Below are 21712 nucleotides of genomic sequence, written 5' to 3' on the forward strand. Positions count from 1 at the left end.
CAAAACGGGTCAGATCGTTGTTGCAGAAGCAACGAAGAAAGCATGCCAAAATGAAAAGAACGCAGAATCCTGAAGATTGGCAAAGCTTTACAGAAGTTCGAAATATGGCGCGTACTTCAATGCGAAATGCTTTTAATAATTTCCACAATGAAATTCTGTCTCTAAATCTGGCAGAGAACCCAAAGAGATTCTGGTCATACATAAAGCACACCAGTGGCAAGACACAATCAATACCTTCACTGCGCGATAACAACGATGAAGTCATTGATGACAGTGCCACTAAAGCAGAGTTATTAAACACGGTTTTCCGAAATTCCTTCACTAAAGAAGACAAAGAAAATTTTCCTGAATTCCAATCAAGAACAACTGCCAAGATAAGAAGAATAGAAGTAGATATCCTCTTTGTAACAAAGCAGCTCAAATCACCTAATAAAGGCAAGGCCTCCGGTTCAGATTTGATACCAGTCAATTTCCTCTCGGAATATGCTGATAAAATAGCTCCATATTTATCAATTATATACAACCATTCGCTCACAGAAAGATACGTACATAAAGACTGTAAAATTGCTCAAGTCGCCCCAATACCCAAAAAGGGAAGTAGTAGTAATCCGCTGAATTGCAGGCCTATACCACTAACCTCGATTTACAATAGGGTTTTAGAACATATGCTGTATTCGAACATTATGACGTACCTCGAAGAAAACGATTTATTGACATATAGTCAGCACGGATTCAGAAAATATCGTTCTTGTGAAACACAACTAGTTCTTTGTACTCATGAAGTGATAAGTGCTATCGACAGGGGATGTCAAATTGATTCCATGTATTTAGATTTCCAGAAGGCTTTCGACACCGTTCCTCATAAGCGTCTTCTAATCAAACTGCGTGCCTACGGAGTATCGCCTGAGTTGCGCGGATGAATTCGTGATTTCTTGTCAGAAAGGTCACAGTTCGTAGTAATAGACGGAAAGCCATCGAGTAAAAGAGAAGTAATATCCGGCGTTCCCTAAGGAAGTGTTATAGTCCCTCTATTGTTCCTGATCTATATTAACGACATAGGAGACAATCTGAGTAGCCGTCTTAGATTGTTTACAGATGATGCTGTCATTTACCGTTTTGTATAGTCATCAGATGATCAAAACGACTTGCAAAATGATTTAGATAAGATATCTGTACGATGCGAAAAGTGACAATTGACCCTAAATAAAGAAAAGTGCGAAGTTATTCACATGAGTAGTAAAAGAAATCAGCTAAATTTCGATCACCCGATAAGTTACAGAAATCTGAGGCCTGTAAATTCAACTAAATACTTAGGTTTACAATTACAAATAACCTAAATTGGAACGATCACATAGATAATATTGTTGGTAGAGCAAATCAAAGACTGGGATTCATTGGCAGAACACTTAGAAGGTGCAACAGGTCTACGAAAGAGACTGCTCACACTACGCTTGTCCGCCACCGAGCGAGGTGGCTCAGTGGTTAGCACACTGGACTCGCATTCGGGAGGACGACGGTTCAATCCCGCGTCCGGCCATCCTGATTTAGGTTTTCCGTAATTTCCCTAAATCGCTCCAGGCAAATGCCGGGATGGTTCCTTCGAAATGGCACGGCCGACTTCCTTCCCTGTCCTTCCCTAATCCGATGAGACCGATGACCTTGCTGTTTGGTCTCTTCCCCCAAACAACCCAACCAACCTAAGCTTGTCCGCCCTGTTATGGAGTACTGCTGTGCGGTGTGGCATCCACATCAGGTGGGACTGACGGATGACATCGAAAAAGTATAACGAAGGGCAGTTCGTTTTGTATTATCGCGAAATATGGGAATAGTGTCACAGACATGATACGTGAATTGGAGTGGCAGTCATTAAAACAAAGGCATTTTTCATTGCGACGGGATCTTGTCATGGAATTTCAATCACCATTTTTCTCCTCCGATTGCGAAAACATTCTGTTGGCACCCACCTACATAGGGAGAAATGATCATCACGATAAAATATGAGAAATCAGGGCGCGCACGGAAAAATTTAAGTGCTCGTTTCTCCCGCGTGCCGTTCGAGACTGGAACGGTAGAGAGACAGCATGAAGGTGGTTCATTGAACCCTTGGCTAGGCACTTTATTGTGAATAGCAGAGTAATCACGTAGATGTAGATGTAGGTAAATTAGGCCATCTTAGAAATTGTGGAATGCCACCACCAAGCTCAGGCACTGCAAAACAAAATACTCAGCGCAATGTAAGTCCAATTGGGTAACATAAATAATTTAGAGGTGGAAGAAACTTGGCTGTGCTACAGAGGTTAACCCTCACTGGCCATAGACTAAAGTAAAGAGAGAGAGAGAGAGAGAGAGAGAGAGAGAGAGAGAGAGAGAGAGAGCAGGACACAGCTTTCCAGTCGCAAACATTAGGTATCTTCTTGCTGGTGAAAATCGTGAAATAAGAGTAAGGATACGAAGCCAGCGTCTCTTACGTATCCTTCCACTAGTGGAATATCTACTGTAGAGCCAACCATGTGATGTAGGGAAAGAAAAATGCTAAGACACGAGTCTTCCTTTTAGGAAGATTACTGCTCCACCTGGCTTCTTCTTTGCCAGACATCTTCTGCCTCAGTTGAACATGTCTAAAACCAGTCGCCATTCGGAGCAAACTTCATGAACTGGGAGCACAGAAATTCTTCCACCTGAATTGAAATTAGTTGCGACAGTAAGACGAACCATAGGAAACCTTACGTAATTTTTACTGAGTTTCAATAACGCAGATTTTATTCTGAAGACGTTCTTACAGTTTTACGATCAATATGCTTTCAACTCTAGTCATAGATGCAAACGCTATCTGACTTTTAATACTAATCTTTCGGAAATCACAGTCTCAGTTCAAGAATTTTTTATTTTACGTAGAGACGTGTTTATAGAAAGCAGATCCGGCATCTCTTGACCAAGCTTCCCAAGTAATTAGTTTAGCATTACCAAGTTTGTCAAAAATTTATCATGCACTTTATTGAAATAAACTGAGTTAATACTGATTTAATAAATGACGAATTCATCGTTTGCTATTTTGGAGGGCAACGATTTGATTATGTAACGTCTACAGGGCCAAGACGCTGAGTCGAGATAATGGACCATTCAGTCGTTTTTGTAATTTGGTTCCGGCTGCACCTACAAGGAGACGAATCACTGGCCATGATCTCAGATACGTAATTGAATTTGTTGTGCTACTGATGGCATGACAGGAAAAGAAACTGTCAGAAGTGCGTTATTGATATCGGTTCTTACAAAACAGAAAATATGATTAACGATTGAGGTACGTCATCTATCTACTGAGCTGACAGTCTTTGTCCAGACTGAAACCATTTTTATTTGCTCTTTGCGAGCAAACGTATAAACGGCAAAAAAATATATTAATGTGATAAATCCAATAAGAGCAAAGCAAAATAAAATCAAGCAGTAAGCAAAACAAAGTTTAACTGAATCTTAGGTCTGCTTGACAAGCTCACAAGGAAGGCATAAGGCAAAACTAACAGTCATCTTAAGAGGATGATCTCCTGAAATGTATAATCACTGTTGGGCGTGTAATGGTTGCTCCAATAGTTCCAGGAAGCTAAGCGTGTGTTCCACATAAAAATATGTATTCTTTCTTGATGATTGATGAGCCGAAGGCCACAAGACCAAATATCACGTCGTGTTGACTAATCAAGTCTTAAAGAAATGGATCGAAAGTACCTAACCATCCTTCCCCGCGATAGCCCACACAACAAACCAATCTTACCGGAGTCGACAGCTCATAACGACTGGAGCTGCATCCGCTCCGGCCTCCTGGCAGCAACCGAAGAGCTGATTCTCGAATGCAAGTCCATTATTCTCGTCTCTGCCTTGCAGTCGAGTGTCCTTCTCTGAGTTCCTCCAAAGGCTTTATTTCTCTCTGCTCCAGAGCCTGTCGCAATAGTTCGCGCAAACTCTGTGTGCACATGTGTTAGCTAACACATGTGACTGACCACCTCTTAAATTACCATGATTTTGGGTTAGCGATTGTAATCAATAGTTCAATAAATATTTGACAAAAATAGTAACAGATGCATTAAGTATATAAACAAGAATGACAAAGTATGTGGTATTCATTCTGCATTCAGTGATTCTGTTATTGTGGAGAATACAATGTGCTGACAAGCATTTGCATAATAAAAACGAGGCAAAAGATGTGGTCAGTCAATAAATAAACTGTGTACAGATGAATTGATTTCAGGGATGATAGCTATAGTGCAATGCTATTACGAGGGTCACACCAAAAGAACTGCACACTATTTTTTTTAAGTCCATCTTTTATTCTACATGTATGAAAGTTTTACAGTTTGTAGATATATCCTTTAGGAAGAATATTTTCATTTCTCCACATAATTTCCATCCCTCTCAACTGCATACGCCATCTTGGAACCAACGCCTGTATACCCGCACAGTAAAAGTCTGGACCAACCTGTTGGAGCCACCGTTTGGCAGCGTGCACAAGGGAGTCATCATCTTCAAACCTTGTTCCACGAAGAGAGCCTTTCAGTTTCCCAAAGAGATGATAGTCAAATAGAGCCAGGTCAGGACAGTAAGGTGGGTGTTTCAGTGTTGTCCATCAGAGTTTTGTGATCGCTTCCATGGTTTCTTGGCTAACATGTGGCCGTGCATTGTGGTGCAACAACAAAACATCCTGCTTTCGCCGATGTGGTCGAACACGACTCATGCTGTGATGGCGCCACTCACGGGAACAGGTTGAACTAAGTTTGAAAACAAGCGAGAAGGATGTATCTACACACTGTAAAACTTTCACACATGCAGAATGAAAACGGTATTTTTACAATAATAATGTGCATTTCTTTTGGAGTGACCTTCATATGTGAGATCCTGTTTCTTGAGATCGCATGAAGTGCTTAAGAGTTGTTAGTTCCAAGGTTCACTGCAAAAATATTTAGTTCAAAATGGTTCAAATAACTCTAAGCACTATTGGACTTAACTACTGAGGTCATCAGTCCCCTAGACTTACAACTACCTAAACCTAGCTAACCTAAGGACATCACACACATCCATGCGTGAGGCAGGATTCGAACCTGCGACCGAAGCAGCAGCACGATTCTGGACTGAAGTGCCTAGAACCGCTCGGCCACTGCGGCCGGTTGTATTTAGTCATTGTAAAGCATTAACTTCCGTACTTCTAAAGGCACTGAAAATATTACTTTTTCATTGGCTGCGCCTCATTTTTGTTAGGTAGCACATGTATGCAGATTGTTTTCTTTTGTGAGTGTAATTTATTACAGATTTTGTAAGTGCCGTAAAAAGTCTTCTTTCAGCTTTTCTGACACTTCGCCATTGCTGGTGCATCATCAGTTCTCTTAACCGATCAACCGTCGTCCAAATTCTACGTGCCGGGGCTTATCGACATCTGGCCATTCGCTGACGCCTCTGCCCCTGGAACTGGGCCTTATTGTTCGCATCAGCTGGGCCGGCCACTAGACCATTCCGCCTAACATTCAGCTGCAAAAAACAAACTCACCTCACCTCGTACCAATTCTAGGAGCCCCATAAACTCGTCTGCACAAGTGTAACGTGATACAGTTCTCAGAAATTTCTTTCTCATATTAAGGCCTTCATTTGTCGACCAGAAGCGCCCTCTTTACCAGCGGTGGTCTGTCTCTGTATCCTTGTTGTTTCGTTCGTCATAGTTTTCTTTTTGGTTCCAAAACAGCAAAATTCCTTAATTTCTTTCTTTTCTTAATCACCAATTTTGATGTTAAGCTTCTCACTGTTCTGATTTCTGCTACTTTTCATTACATTCTTCTGTCTTGTGTTTACTCTCAGTCCATATTCTGTACTCAATAAATCGTGCAATCCATTCAGCACATCTTTGCTGAGAACAACAGTGCCATTGTTATCATTGATATCCTTTTAATCTGAATTTCAATCTCGCTCTTGAACCTTTCTTTTATTGCCATCATTTATTTTTCTATTTGTAGATAGACCGACAGACAGTATGAGTCGAATGATTGCATCCCTGCCTTGCACAATTTTAATCCGAGCACCTCGTTCCTGGTCTTCCAGTTTTACTGTCCCTTCTTTGTTCTTGTAGATGTTGTATATTACCCATCGTTCCCTGTAGCTTACTCCAATTTTTCTCAGAATTTCTGCATCTTGCGCCATTTTACAATGTCGAACGCTTGATCCAGGTTGATAAATCCCATGAACATGCCTTGATTTTTCTTCAGTCTTGCTTCCGTTGTCAGGTACATCGTCAACACTACCTCTCTAGTGCCTTTACTTTTCCTAAAGCCAAGTTTATCGTCATCTAGCAGATCCTGAAGTATAGGACACACAGAAAAGAGGTAGGTAGCATTGAACAATAAAAATTTATTTCTGTAAGAAAGTAACAGAAAGCATGAACTACAGAATACTAATTCTCCATGAAATAACACTAAAGATCGTCCTGATCTAATGTATGTCACCATACTCGGTCGCGGTCACAATAGGCGGTGCACTGGTGTTGTCTGGGTACGGCAGCGATGCGTTGTTGACTCGTCGTTTACTCGGAATCGGGCTCGGCATCAGACTGTCGCAGAGCTGCAGGGGGCGGTCCTATAAAGGCTGTTCCGTTTATGGATATCAGGAGGTGGCCAGCATCACGTTGCATCGCGGATGCGAGTTAATGCCGGCTGTGTCTGGTGATCGTGGCGCTCTCCTTACTGTAGAGGATGGCGAGGTGGAGTAGGGTAGCTTCAGCTGCAGGCGTCTAGTTGGGAGGCAACCCGAAGGTCATTGCAGCGTGGCGGGTGGGTGGCTGTCTTGTCACCAGGCGCCAGTCGTACGTGGCACGTCTTCAATTTTCTTCTCAATCCTTGTGTATATTTTCGTTGTCAGCAAGACGGATGAATGAAGTTTTAAGCTGACTGTGCGATACTCTCGCACATATTTGCTGTTGCTATCTTAGGAAAGTCTGATGACATGTCGCCAGTCTTATAGATTCTACACACCAACTGGTATGTTCGTTTGGTTGCCAGTGGTTTTAGAAATTGCGATGGAATGTTATCTATCCCTGCTGTCTTATTTGATTTCAAGTCTTCCACAACTCTTTTAAATTCCGACAAACACTGGATCCCCTGAGGCTTCCAAATTGACATTAGCTTCTTCTTACACCACGTCATCAGACAATTCATCACACTAATATAAGCCTTTAATGAATACTTCCCCCCCCCTCCCCCCCCACCACCTTATGCGCTTTCTCCTCTGTGTTTAATTGGAGGATTTCCAGTTTCCATTGCACTCATAACATTGTCAGCCTTCATTTGCTTCTAATTTCACCGAAATTTGTTTTGACTTTTCTGTATGCTGAAAAATCTTTCCGATGATCACATTTTTCGATTTTTTCCAGTTTTTAGTGTAGCTGTTTTGCTTTGGTTTTCATGTACTTCCTATTTATTTCATTTCCAAAGGATTTACATTTCTGTACTCCTGTTTTTCCTTGAACATTTTTCTGTTTTCTTCTTTCGTCGATCAATGGAAGTATTTCTTCTGTTGCAAAAGATTTCTTCGCAGTTCCTTTCCTTTTAACTCCATTTGTCCAACGTCAGTGTTCTCGTCTTTAGAGACGTGTACTCTACTTCAACTGAACTGACTACCGTGGTAATTCTTATGTTAGTATCCACATACTTAGCGAACGTCAAACGGGTCTCATAATTCATCAGTACTGCTTCAGATTCCAGTTACGATTTTCTTAAACTATACGTTACTCTTCATCATTATTAATTTGCGATCTGAGTTAATATATCTGCTGCTGGGTGTGCCTCACAATTCAATATCCGATTTCGAAATTTCTGTTTGACCGTGATGTAATCCAGCTGGAATCTTCCAGTACCTTAGGGACTTTTTCCGAGCATGCCTCCTCTTCTTGTGATTCTAGAACAGTTTTCGCTATCACTAGCTGATATTTATTGCAGAACTAACTCCTAATGTTAAGCCAATATTCTCCCGTAACTTTTCATCTACTCCCACCCCACAACCGTATTCGAATCCCCCTTGACTATTACGTTATCAGCTCACTCTACATATTGAATTACCTGTTGAGCATAATAACCTGTTGACTACACTCGCATATTTTCTCTATCTCTTTGTCTTGTGATAAAGTTAGCATATATACCCGAATTATTGTTGTCGTATTTGATATGCTGTCGAATCTGATATGAACAGCCCATTCACTGAACTGTTCACAGTAACTCACTCTCTGTCCTACTTTTATATTCAGAATAAATCTTACTCGCGTCACAGCATTTTCTGCTGCTGTTGATATTACTGTATATTCTTCTGACCAGAAATCCTGATCTTTCAGCCGTACTTCAATTGTACTTCACAGGTCCCCACAGTATGTTTATTGAGAGTTAAGGGTGTAGTCCTACTCGAAAATTAAAAAAAAATCGATTTCTTGCTTAAAATGTGCTCTTCGCTGTATATTTTACTGTAGTGATCTTCGAACGTTTGCCAGAGTTACAAGGCGACAATTTGTGAAAAGTGTCTCCAAAAATCATTCACAGCGGGAGTAAAATAGCCAACACCACGGCTGATGTGGCAGCATGTAATGTAAACGAAGACCTAACGGGCATTATGGAAATTATGAAAGTAGTCGAACTTTAGATCGGAGCAACCTGTTACATCTGCATAAAAGCAAACGAGAAGCTTATTGATCGAGCAGAGCAGCATAGAAGCTGCCAAAGAGGCCCACAGGACCACCATGGCCTCGAAGAAGGTGGAGGAGAACCTCCTTCTGGGAGTTCAAGGATTGCTGTGTGGTTCAGGGATCGCTGATTAGAGGTACTTTAGCTAGAAGAGTTTGTAACCCAAAAATTTTACGCGATTTCTTCGAAATCACTTTGGAACAGATCATACGATTTTAATGGGAATATGATGCGGGAATTCTAAACTGAATTCTCTGTTAGCACACGTAGTCATTTTCCAATATCTTCAAAAGTTTATTTTCTGTGCGCGAATATGTCTCCCTTTTCTGGGCGAAAAACATGATAATTCACCTCAACACACCACAATTTTGTTGAAACTTGATATTTTTCGATTATTATGTGTATGCAGATAGAAAATTTGTTGAAAATTAACAAAATTATACTGCTACGTGTCTAGTAGAAGGACTACAGTAATTCCCTTCCATGACCAATGTCCTGGCCGCAGTGGCTCCTTCCACCTGGTACAGCACTTATTGGGCGCATGTGGATACTAAAATGATTTCTTAAAGACAAGATTGTAAGCAATAAAACTATATCGTCAATTTAGCATTACTTTTTATATTACCAGAAATAATTACGAAAATCATTTTCATGCTGTCAGAGAGGACAGTCATCTCACACGATTCGTGTTTCTCATTGTGAAGCACGCCACATGTGGTGTCCGTCGTGGCTGCTGCACGCTTTGAACCTAGCTGCTACATCTCACGAAACGTGCTCCCCGTCGTGATTTGGAAATGCAGCGCTCTCCAGCGGCAGCACTTGACTGCGTGCGAGAAAAAATAGCTGCATTAACACTGTCAGCGATTATTGAAGAAGCGTGGAGTCACAGCGAAGAAAACTGTGGTCGCGTCATTTTTCTTGAACAGTGAGTTACTGCTAGAGGAAAGCTACATAGTGGTGTACAACGATCTGAGATACACACTAGTAGACGTTATTCGTTAACTCGGTTGAATCTCCATGTTTGGTTTTAGATTGTATATTCAATGAAGTACAGTACCTAATGCCAATTTACGCGTGCTTAATATTCATATTCGATATGTTGTATTAACTGCGACCACTCGTACTTCACATAGGTTTTAAGATCGAAATTTGTTTCGTAATATCATTCTAAGGAAGCTACTCAGTGCCATCGAAAATTAGATTTACTGGCAAGACACAAGTTAGTAGTAGTTTATCCTGTAGTGAAGTAGAAGTGGATAGTTCCTGTGAATTATTATGATTTGAGATTACACTCAACAACCGGGCTAGGTTAATAATTGGCTCCTTTTACCGACCTCCCGACTCAGCAGCATTAGTGGCAGAACAACTGAGAGAAAATTTGGAATACATTTCACATAAATTTTCTCAGCATATTATAGTCTTAGGTGGAGATTTCAATTTACCAGATATAGACTGGGACACTTAGAGGTTTAGGAAGGGTGGTACGGACAGAGCATCGAGTGACATTATACTGAGTGCACTATCCGAAAATTACCTCGAGCAATTAAACAGAGAACCGACTCGTGGAGATAACATCTTTGACCTACTGATAACAAACAGACCCGAACTTTTCGACTCTGTATGTGCAGAATAGGGAATCAGTGATCATAAGGCCGTTGCAGCATCCCTGAATGTGGAAGTTAATAAGAATATAAAAAAAGGGAGGAAGATTTATCTGTTTAGCAAGAGTAATAGAAGGCAGATTTCAGATTACCTAACAGATCAAAACGAAAATATCTGTTCCGACACTGACAATGTTGAATGTTTATGGAAAAAGTTCAAGGCAATCGTAAAATGCGTTTTAGACAGGTAAGTGCCGAGTAAAACTGTGAGGGACGGGAAAAACCCACCGTGGTACAACAACATAGTTAGGAAACTACTGCGAAAGCAAAGAGAGCTTCACTCCAAGTTTAAACGCAGCCAAAACCTCTCAGACAAACAGAAGCTAAACGATGTCAAAGTTAGCGTAAGGAGGGCTATGCGTGAAGCGTTCAGTGAATTCGAAAGTAAAATTCTATGTACCGACTTGACAGAAAATCCTAGGAAGTTCTGGTCTTACGTTAAATCAGTAAGTGGCTCGAAACAGCATATCCAGACACTCCGGGATGATGATGGCATTGAAACAGAGGATGACACGCGTAAAGCTGAAATACTAAACACCTTTTTCCAAAGCTGTTTCACAGAGGAAGACCGCACTGCAGTTCCTTCTCTAAATCCTCGCACAAACGAAAAAATGGCTGACATCGAAATAAGTGTCCAAGGAATAGAAAAGCAACTGGAATCACTCAACAGAGGAAAGTCTACTGGACCTGACGGGATACCAATTCGATTCTACACAGAGTACGCGAAAGAACTTGCCCCCCTTCTAACAGCCGTTTACCGCAAGTCTCTAGAGGAACGGAGGGTTCCAAATGATAGGAAAAGAGCACAGGTAGTCCCAGTCTTCAAGAAGGGTCGTCGAGCAGATGCGCAAAACTATGGACCTATATCTCTGACGTCGATCTGTTGTAGAATTTTAGAACATGTTTTTTGGTCGAGTATCATGTCGTTTTTGGAAACCCAGAATCTAATATGTAGGAATCAACATGGATTCCGGAAACAGCGATCGTGTGAGACCCAACTCGCTTTATTTGTTCATGAGACCCAGAAAATATTAGATACAGGCTCCCAGGTAGATGCTATTTTTCTTGACTTCCGGATGGCGTTCGATACAGTTTCGCACTGTCGCCTGATAAACACAGTAAGAGCCTACGGAATATCAGACCAGCTGTGTGGCTGGATTGAAGAGCTTTTAGCAAACAGAACACAGCATGTTGTTATCAATGGAGAAACGTCTACAGACGTTAACGTAACCTCTGGCGTGCCACAGGGGAGTGTTATGGGACTATTGCTTTTCACAATATATATAAATGACCTAGTATATAGTGTCGGAAGTTCCATGCGGCTTTTCGCGGATGATGCTGTAGTATACAGAGAAGTTGCAGCATTAGAAAATTGTAGCGAAATGCAGGAAGATCTGCAGCGGATAGGCACTTCGTGCAGGGAGTGGCAACTGACCCTTAACATAGACAAATATAATGTATTGCGAATACATAGAAAGAAGGATCCTTTATTGTATGATTATATGACAGCGGAACAAACACTGGTAGCAGTTACTTCTGTAAAATATCTGGGAGTATGCGTGTGGAACGATTTGAAGTGGAATGATCATATAAAATTAATTGTTGGTAAGGCGGGTACCAGGTTGAGATTCATTGGGAGAGTCCTTAGAAAATGTAGTCCATCAACAAAGGAGGTGGCTTACAAAACACTTGTTCGACCTATACTTGAGTATTGCTCATCAGTGTGGGATCCGTACCAGATCGGGTTGACGGGGGAGATAGAGAAGAGCCAAAAAAGAGCGGCGCGTTTCGTCACAGGGTTATTTGGTAACCGTGATAGCGTTACGGAGATGTTTAACAAACTCAAGTGGCAGACTCTGCAAGAGAGGCGCTCTGCATCGTGGTGTAGCTTGCTCGCCAGGTTTCGAGAGGGTGCGTTTCTGAATGAGGTATCGAATATATTGCTTTCCAATATATTGCTTCCCCCTACTTATACCTCCCGAGGAGATCACGAATGTAAAATTAGAGAGATTAGAGCGCGCACGGAGGCTTTCAGACAGTCGTTCTTCCCGCGAACCATACGCGACTGAGACAGGAAAGGGAGGTAAAGACTCTGGCACGTAAAGTGCCCTCCGCCACACACCGTTGGGTGGCTTGCGGAGTATAAATGTAGATGTAGATATAGACACAGACTTGAGACTTTTGTATGTCCATCCTTTTGGAAGGAGGTCTCTGGGAAGACGGCCGTTTACTATTGTGACAAATATTGGGATCATATCAACTTGTACCGCATCAACAGCCTGAAGATGACGTATTGAAGCGTTGAAACAGGTTGTAACAAAATGAAATAAAATCATAAGGATGGCTGTAGGTGTTTTATTTTGTCACAAACATGAGCCAGTCCAAAAACCAACATGTATATAAAGTATACACAAAATTTCGTAGTACCAATTACTTCCAGTGTGTAATTGTGTTTACTTTCTGAGTTAGACCTGCAGTAACATTAACGTTTCTGGCCGCTGGGGATATGTGCTAGGTGTTGTCCTACCAGCGTGATTTGCAGCAAATACCTTATTTTAAATCAGTAATGTAGACTATTGCCAGATAATGCTTCTATTATATTAATTAAAAAGACCTATACCCTTTTAGACAGCAATAGGTGAAAAAACTTTTTGGAAGTAAGTTGACACGAACTTGTTATATTTCCATTTCAAGTTCACGATGCTATCAACTGCGATACTGCTTTGACATTGTTGCTGTGCTTCAATGATATGATCTAAATTGTGTGACAGCTGTATCTACCAAAGTCATTATTTGATATTTAACTACGACAAGTTGTACCCAAGACGAAGCTTTTTCGTGGATCATCTTTGTGCCGTAGGAATGAAATGATTTACTTTCATTGCACGCACGTTATAACAATAGAAACAATAAATGCGGGAAGCCTCTAACTGCCGATAGGTAGTTTCCTGTCGTTTTGTCGTACCTAAAACGACGCAGTTTCGAGAGATCCTCGAAGTACATAAACTTTGATAAAACTTACACTCATACCACGCAGTCTAGAAAAAAGAAACTACGAAATACAGAGCTGAACAGCACACAATATAACATCTTATAAGTGACGTAAAGCTGATTTCGATATTCTTTAGACCACCCAACGAAACGCTTTCCCGTGTCCCGAGGGAGAAATTTATTGTTTGTGTGGTTTTACCTCTGGCGTCCACCCCACCCACGAAAAATGTTGAAAATAAACTTCAGCAGTAGCTGCCGCACAGCTTTCCATTGTGTAACGAAGAGATCTCTATCTTCTACTATGACGTCTACCTCCGGTTTTCTACGAAAACTTGTAAGTGAAACGAACCGGTGACAAGTACTTTCTGACAGAGATAGCGGCCTGTAAAACAATGTACTCCGCAATGGCCTGGCGCTAAGCATTGTTTCCAAACTGAGATTTTTAGAAAGTCACTCTCACCTTACCGGACGGCATTCGCAATTCCGAAGACCTGGAGCCCCAGGTGACTGCCGAGCGCCTCAGTGACAAAGTGAAAGAGGCTACGTGTCGACGTGGTTAGGGTACTGACCTCCCCTGGGGTGGATCTGAGGTACAGTTTCTCATCCCTATGGACACGACAGCCACTCGAAAGCTAGCTCTCAGACGGCCCGTTTTGTGTCTCATTCACGTCCTCTGCGGTAATGTACAGTTCAGTAATTAAGGAAACGCACAACAGACAATTATATAAAAAAATGGAATGAAATGAAATGAACGGTAGCGGTTATATCCTTACAGTCATATCATGCCCATTATACAAGGAAACAGATTTCAATAAAGTGTCACCCAGTCCTCAGAATTTTGCAACAAAAACTAAATACGAAAGATATAAGCCCAACCCGAGGCTGAGCTCCTTCCATAGGGCCGTGTGCAAATTTAAAATCTGACTATAATCTGCCTGTATGATCACTAATTCGTTATCTGTCTTACCTCTGCAGTAGACAGATCGTCCGTGTGGATGCTGCAACTGTGAAACGCTAAACGGCCGCACTTCCTTGTCGTAAACACTATTGTCACAGTAAGTAAACATGGAACTGGTGGTCCGGGCAAAGGGTCTAATAGCACAGGTCTCTTTTTAACTCTGACACCATATCTTGATAAGTATGTGACATGCACTAACTGCTGTGTACGTTGAATACTGCATTTGCACAAATAGTGTGTACTGGTATGATATTAAATAAAATATTTATTTCAACAGTGTTGAGTAGCACACTGAGGAAGATAGGCGTTAATGTAATGACATTCGCGTCTTATACATAACAAGGTTATCAATCTGTACCCGGATCTAAGAATGTCTTTGTACTAGCATATCTTGTCAAAGAAGTAAAATCTGCATGCAGGAAAATGAAGAATACTCCAGCCTCAACTTACACAGTTAAAACATTTCGAAAAGTTCTGTATATTACAATACATCGTGAAATAACTTACAGATACTTCATACGCCAGAGATTGTATAATCAGTGCAGTAGCAATCTCATGCGCAACCCGATAAAGCTTTTGCTTTCTACTATTATTCGTTGTTCCTTGTCCGAGGGGAAACGAAGTAGTTCATAATTGCTGGATGTCAGTATCAAGAATAATAGAACGTCTGCCTCGTACTGGGTGAGAGAATTTTAACGTATTTTCCGTCTTCCGAGTTCTATTTTAAGCGTATGAACATCTCCTTTAATTGAGTAATTATGGGTGGTCCATGGTCATTCATTAATAAGTCTAAATCCGAGGATGTTCTGGTGTATCACCCTTATATACTCCTGACTATACAACACTGAGCGCGTTGCAAAGAGCAGCTGAATAACAATAAAGAGAAGACTATTTATTAAATTTCTAATGACCTTCAGTTATAATTAAAATATGCTAGAGAACATTTATAGTGGCTATTATTAGGCTGATTACACCGTCTACTATACAATACGGCTATTACTTAAAATAATACTGGATCAAAGTGGCATATTTTAATGTACACTGATAAGCCAAAATATTACGATGACTGCTCACCGAGTCGTTGGATGCCACCTAGTGCTGTTTCGGTAACAAAAGGATTTAAGCGGAGTAGACACGGTCAGAGGATCACCCTAGTGAAGAAGTGGCCTGCAAGTGGGAGAATCCATTGAGATGACCGACTTTGAAGAAAGGCAGATTGTTATTGTGTATAGCTGTGAACGACTATCTCGAAAACTGCTATGGTGATACGTGCTATTGTCCTGAGAATCTAAGGAAAGAGGTAGAACGACAGTGTAACTACTGCTTGGCGCAAAATTATTCGACGTCCACATCATTATCACTTGTCTGCTGTGTAAAGTAGGACAGATGGTGATCTATGGAATCTCTGCTGAAAGAGCACAATGCTAGTCCACGCACAGGTGTTTCGGAATACACCGTTCATCTTACAGTTTTGAACATGGAGCTTTGCAGCAGGCCACCTCTACTTGTTCACATGTCGACCCAACGACATCGTAAATTACGACTGCAGTGGGCATGGGACCATCGGGATTCGATCGTCGATCAATGGGAATGTGTCGGCTCCTCGGGTGAATCAGATTTTTGCTACACTAGGTCAACGCTCGTCTCCACAAACGCCGTCATCGAACTGAACGGCACCGGCCGCTGTGGCAGAACAGTTCTAGGCACTTCAGAACCGCGCTGCTGCGACAGTCGCAGGTTCGAATCCTGCCTCGGGCATGGATGTGTGTGATGTCCTTAGGTTAGTTTAAGTAGTTCTAAGTCTAGGGGACTGATGACCTCATACGTTAAGTCCCATAGTGCTCAGAGCCATTTGAACCATTTGAAGTGAACAGCGGCTCGAAACATGCAGCGCGCCACAGCCGCAGGCTGGTGGGGGCAGTGTCATGCCATGGGAGAAAGTCTCTTGCACTTGCTTGGCACCTGTTGTAGTAGCCGAAGATACATACAACTGTGATCCGCCTACATCTCTTCATGCTTGCTGTCTTCCCCGACGGTAACGTCATCTTTCAGCAGTATATTTGTCGGTGTCTCAGAGCCAGAACCGTGCTACAGTAGCTTCAAGAGCATTATAGTGAACTCACGTTGATGTATCGGTGGCCAAATTCGCCTGATGTAAATCCTATGGAACCAATCTGGGTCGCTATCGGGTGCCATCACCGCGTACGCAAATCAGCGAGCCTTTATTTATGCGAATTATGTGACCTGCGCTAGACATAAATTACCAATACCTCCACAAACCTGACAACAAACTGTTTGGTCCCTGTTACACAGAATCAGTGATGTATTTCGTATCAAAGACGGAAAAAGAAGCTATTAATCAGATGGTCTTAATGTTTGGCTCATTAGTGTATATCTTCTTGTACAATACTGTCTGTTCATTAAGGCCATTGTCCGGATGTTTCGTTATGTAAGACATGAAACTCTATTTCTTCTATGATATTCAATAATGTACTTTTTCCTGCCCTGTGAAGAATGGTGACGTTCTTAGTGATATCACAAGCAGAATGCTCTCTTAAAAGAAAAATAAATGCTGAACGATTTGGCTCCCTAACATTATCTTCTCTGAGCATCATTTGTTACATACCTGATTCTTACCCAAGCTATATATATTGAGTAATCTTGAGTTTCTCTGCCCGGAGGCGAATTTGCGGCCTAGTTTTCCGAAACAAACAGCTTAACGGAAACGTGACGCCAGTACGGCAAGAAAGCAAACCTATCATTTTTTACTTTCCTTTGATTGACTCCTTTCTAACTTAAGCGTATATTTATTCATGGTTTCTTCCTCCTGTTTCTCGTCATGTAACCGCTTAATTAATCAGTATCGAAGCCATTATTGGATGCTACCTCCTTCTGTCCACTTTATTCACTACTAACATTCACTTCACTTAAATGGTATTTGATTATCCTGTCGAATACTAATAGTGAAGATACTTCGTTACTGGCCTCTGGATAACAAGGACTGTTGTGGGTTGTGCAATCAGATGTAATGTGTTTATAAATGTTCTTCAAACATTTCGATGGCTTATTAGATTTTAAATAGCGTAATAATATTCGTTCTCGAAACTAGAGAAACAACTACAAACACACATTATTCGTCTTCATTTAAAATATTACACAATCTTCCATTTCGAGAGAAAAATTAACTTTCATACTGCCTAGACTGTCGAACTACGGTTTGATCTGGTCTCTCGTAGAGCCTGTCTTTTGGATTTGCTGCTTGCCGGCGATATAGTTTTTGTTCGGAAGAAGGCAAGTCGCATGGCATGTAATGTTCATAGCCAGAACATTATCTTATCTTACAGAAGCCACAGAATTGAAAATTTTGAAAGAGATTAGAAATTTTGAAAATCATTGAGCTAGTGCATAAGGATAAAAAGAAATAACGCTGAGGACTTGAATTGAACTTTAGCTACGAAAACGCCGTATAATCAGTTTCAGATAAATGAATGTAAAATTTTTAGCCATTTGAAGCAGATAACGAATAGAGAACTGACATTCGATAGCAGTTTTATGCATAACGATTTCGTGAAACCATCTATTGATTTTCGGGCAAAACTAGAAATGAATTTGTGAGATTAGCATCACATTGTCACCTTTCCCGAAGAGAGCGTCATTCTGCTAATCAACTACAAATCGCTCAGACAAATGTTGTATGGACTGAGAGGGTATCGGGGTGACTCTGAAACACTTTGCACGAGGCATCTGTAATCATTTCGTGCCTCTGCAGTGAACATTAGTCCAGGCGGAGGGTGAAGTTTACCCCTAACTCATTTCACTGGGATGCAATTACAGATACCTATTGTTTACTTCTGTAACCTTTGCCAGTTCTATCGGACGGGAAATAAGAGGAACGTATCGTTATGTTGTCAGTAGACACCGCAGAGAATCACCAAATACTTTTCTCTGTGTGCCCATACAATCTGTTACCTGAGAGTATCGGTGGGTGTTTCTTGTCTGTTCGAAAGGAGGGAGAAAATACGGGCATCAGAACGTTACCCCCTTGCAAGATAACTGCCCATTGCTTTTAGCATTTTGTATTAAAAAGAAATACTGTGCTTTGCTTGGATTAGTTGTGCGTGTTGTAATTTGGGTAGTTTGTGGCATGACCTGAAATATTCCATGAGGTTTCGGGATTGGAGCCGGGCCGGCCGCGGTGGTCGTGTGGTTCTAGGCACTGCAGTCCGGAACCGCGGGACTGCTACGGTCGCAGGTTCGAATCCTGCCTCGGGCATGGATGTGTGTGATGTCCTTAGGTTAGTTAGATTTAAGTAGTTCTAAGTTCTAGGGGACTGATGACCTAAGATGTTAAGTCCCATAGTGCTCAGAGCCATTTGATTGCAGCCGGATGAGTTGACTTCTTGCCAAAATATTTCGGGTGTCAACCGTTCAGTTATCTTCAATTCCGAAACCTCACAGAATATTCTGTACGCCTGGAAAACGTCAAGAATCACACGACCTGAAATGTCTGAATCGGTTTTCCACAAATTTGTGTCTTATACATATTAATTAATACCAGATGACATGCAACAGTGCGTGAAAGACGCCCCTAGCTGGTTTACCTGTGTTCTGGGCTTTGTCGTGTGACAGAAATTAGCAGCACTAACAGGATTCTTAGCGCTTTAGCGTACGCAGGTGAGATAATAATGTCAAGTCACGATATCCATTAATTTATTAAATTCAGACTTTAATATCTTATTTATATATACTGTCATGATACTCTCCTACGTAAATGGTTGTTTCTGTTTGTTTCATGTCGTGAGGAGGAGTGCAGAAATACGTGACGGCAGCGTCTTTGTCGTGCAGCCAGTGATGACAAACAGATCACTTGCACACACTAAGCGACGGCCGGCGTGTAGAAGAAGTTACTGTCGGTGCTGTTACCCATCTCTACCCTCAACTGAATTATTTAATGAAGACATTGTAGTTGGTGAAGAATGAATGTCGTTGCTTTATATGGATTAGTTGCTATGATTTGATTATCATATTATGATTCATTGAGCTTATTGACGTCTTACTGCCAAGATCTGTGGTGCAATTTATAACGACTTCATGAACTCCGCAAGAATTGAAAATTACTAGTTCGAGTTAGCATTCCAGAAGCATAGGGCGACTGATTATTCTACAAGAGCTAACTAACGGTCACTTTGTTGTTGTTGTGGTCTTCAGTCCTGAGACTAGTTTGACGCAGCTCTCCATGCTACTATATCCTGTGCAAGCTTCTTCATCTCCCAGTACCTACTGCAGCCTACATCCATCTGAATCTGCTTAGTGTATTCATCTCTTGGTCTCCCTCTACGATTTTTACCCTCCACGCTGCCCTCCAGTACTAAATTTGTGATCTCTTGATGCCTCAGAACATGTCCTACCAACCGATCCCTTCTTGTAGTCAAATTGTGCCACAAACTCCTCTTCTCCCCAATTCTATTCAATACCTCCTCTTTAGTTATGTGATCTACCCATCTAATCTTCAGCATTCTTCTATAGCACCACATTTAGAAAGCTTCTATTCTCTTCTTGTCTAAACTATCTATCGTCCATGTTTCACTTCCATACATGGCTACACTCCATAAAATACTTTCAGAAACGACTTCCTGACACTTAAATCAATACTCGATGTTAACAAATTTTTCTTCTTCAGAAACACTTTCCTTGCCATTGCCAGTCTACATTTTATATCCTCTCTAATGCGACCATCATCAGTTGTTTTGCCCCCAAATAGCAAAACTCCTTTACTACTTTAAGTGTCTCATTTCCTAATCTAATTCCATCAGCGTCACCCGACTTAATTCGACTACATTCCATTATCCTCGTTTTGCTTTTGTTGATGTTCACCTTATACCCTCCTTTCAAGATACTGTCCATTCCGTTCAACTGCTCTTCCAAGTCCTTTGCTGTCTCTGACAGAATTACGATGTCATTGGCGAACCTCAACGTTTTTATTTCTTCTCCGTGGATTTTAATACCTGCTCCGAACTGTACTTTTGTTTCCTTTACTGCTTGCTGCCGCGCGGGATTAGCCGAGCTGTATAACGCGCTGCAGTCAAGGATGTGCGGCTGGTCCCGGCGGAGGATCGAGTCCTCCCTCGGGCATGGGTGTGTGTGTTTGTTCCTAGGATAGTTTGGGTTAAGTAGTGTGTAAGCTTAGGGACTGATGACCTCAGCAGTTAAGTCCCATAAGATTTCACACAATTTTACTGCTTGCTCAATAAACAGATTGAATAGCATCGGGGAGAGGCTACAACCCTGCCTCAATCCCTTCGCAACCACTGCATCCCTTTCATGTCCCTCGACTCTTATAACTGTTGTACAACTTGTAAATAGCCTTTCGCTCCCTGTATTTTACGCCTGCCACCTTTACAATTTGAAAGAGAGTATTCCAGTCAACATTGTCAAAAGCTTTCTCTAAGTCTACAGATGCTAGAAACGTAGGTTTGCCTTTCCTTAACCTAGCTTCTAAGGTAAGTCGTAGGGTCAGTATTGCCTCACGTGTTCCAACATTTCTACGGAATTCAAACTGATCTTCCCCAAGGTTGGCTTCTACCAGTTTTTCCATTCGTCTGTAAAGATTTCGCGTTAGTATTTTGCAGCAGTGACTTATTAAACTGATAGTTCGGTAATTTTCACATCTGTCCACACCTGCATTCTTTGAGATTGGAATTATTATATTCTTCTTGAAGTCTGAGGGTATTTCGCCTGTCTCATATATCTTGCTCACCAGAAGGTAGAGTTTTGTCAGGACTGGCTCTCCCAAGGCTGTCAGTAGTTCTAATGGAATGTTGTCCACTCCTGGGGCCTTGTTTCGACTTAGGTCTTTCAGTGCTCAGTCAAACTCTTCATGCAGTATCATATCTCCCATTTCATCTTCATTTGCATCCTCTTCCATTTCCATAATATTGTCCTCAAGAATATCGCCCATGTATAGACCCTCTATATACTCCTTCCACCTTTCTACTTTCCCTTCTTTGCTTAGAACTGGGTTTCCGTCTGTGCTCTTGATATTCATGCAAGTGGTTCTCTTTTCTCCAAAGGTCTCCTTAATTTTCCTGTAGGCAGTATCTATCTTACCCCTTGTGAGATAACCCTCTACATCCTTACATTTGCCCTCTAGCCATCCCTGCTTAGCCATTTTGCACTTCCTGTCGATCTCATTTTTGAGACGTTTGTACTCCTTTTTGCCTGCTTCACTTAATGCATTTTTGTATTTTCTCCTTTCATCAATTAAATTCAGTATCTCTTCTGTTACCCAAGGATTTCTACCAGCCCTCGTCGTTTTACCTACTTCATCCTCTGCTGCCTTCACTATTTCATTCCTAAAAAGCTACCCATTCATCTTCTACTGTATTTCTTTCCCCTTATTCTTGTCATTC

This window comes from Schistocerca piceifrons, chromosome 5 (assembly GCF_021461385.2).
Source record: "Schistocerca piceifrons isolate TAMUIC-IGC-003096 chromosome 5, iqSchPice1.1, whole genome shotgun sequence".
NCBI lineage: Eukaryota > Metazoa > Arthropoda > Insecta > Orthoptera > Acrididae > Schistocerca > Schistocerca piceifrons.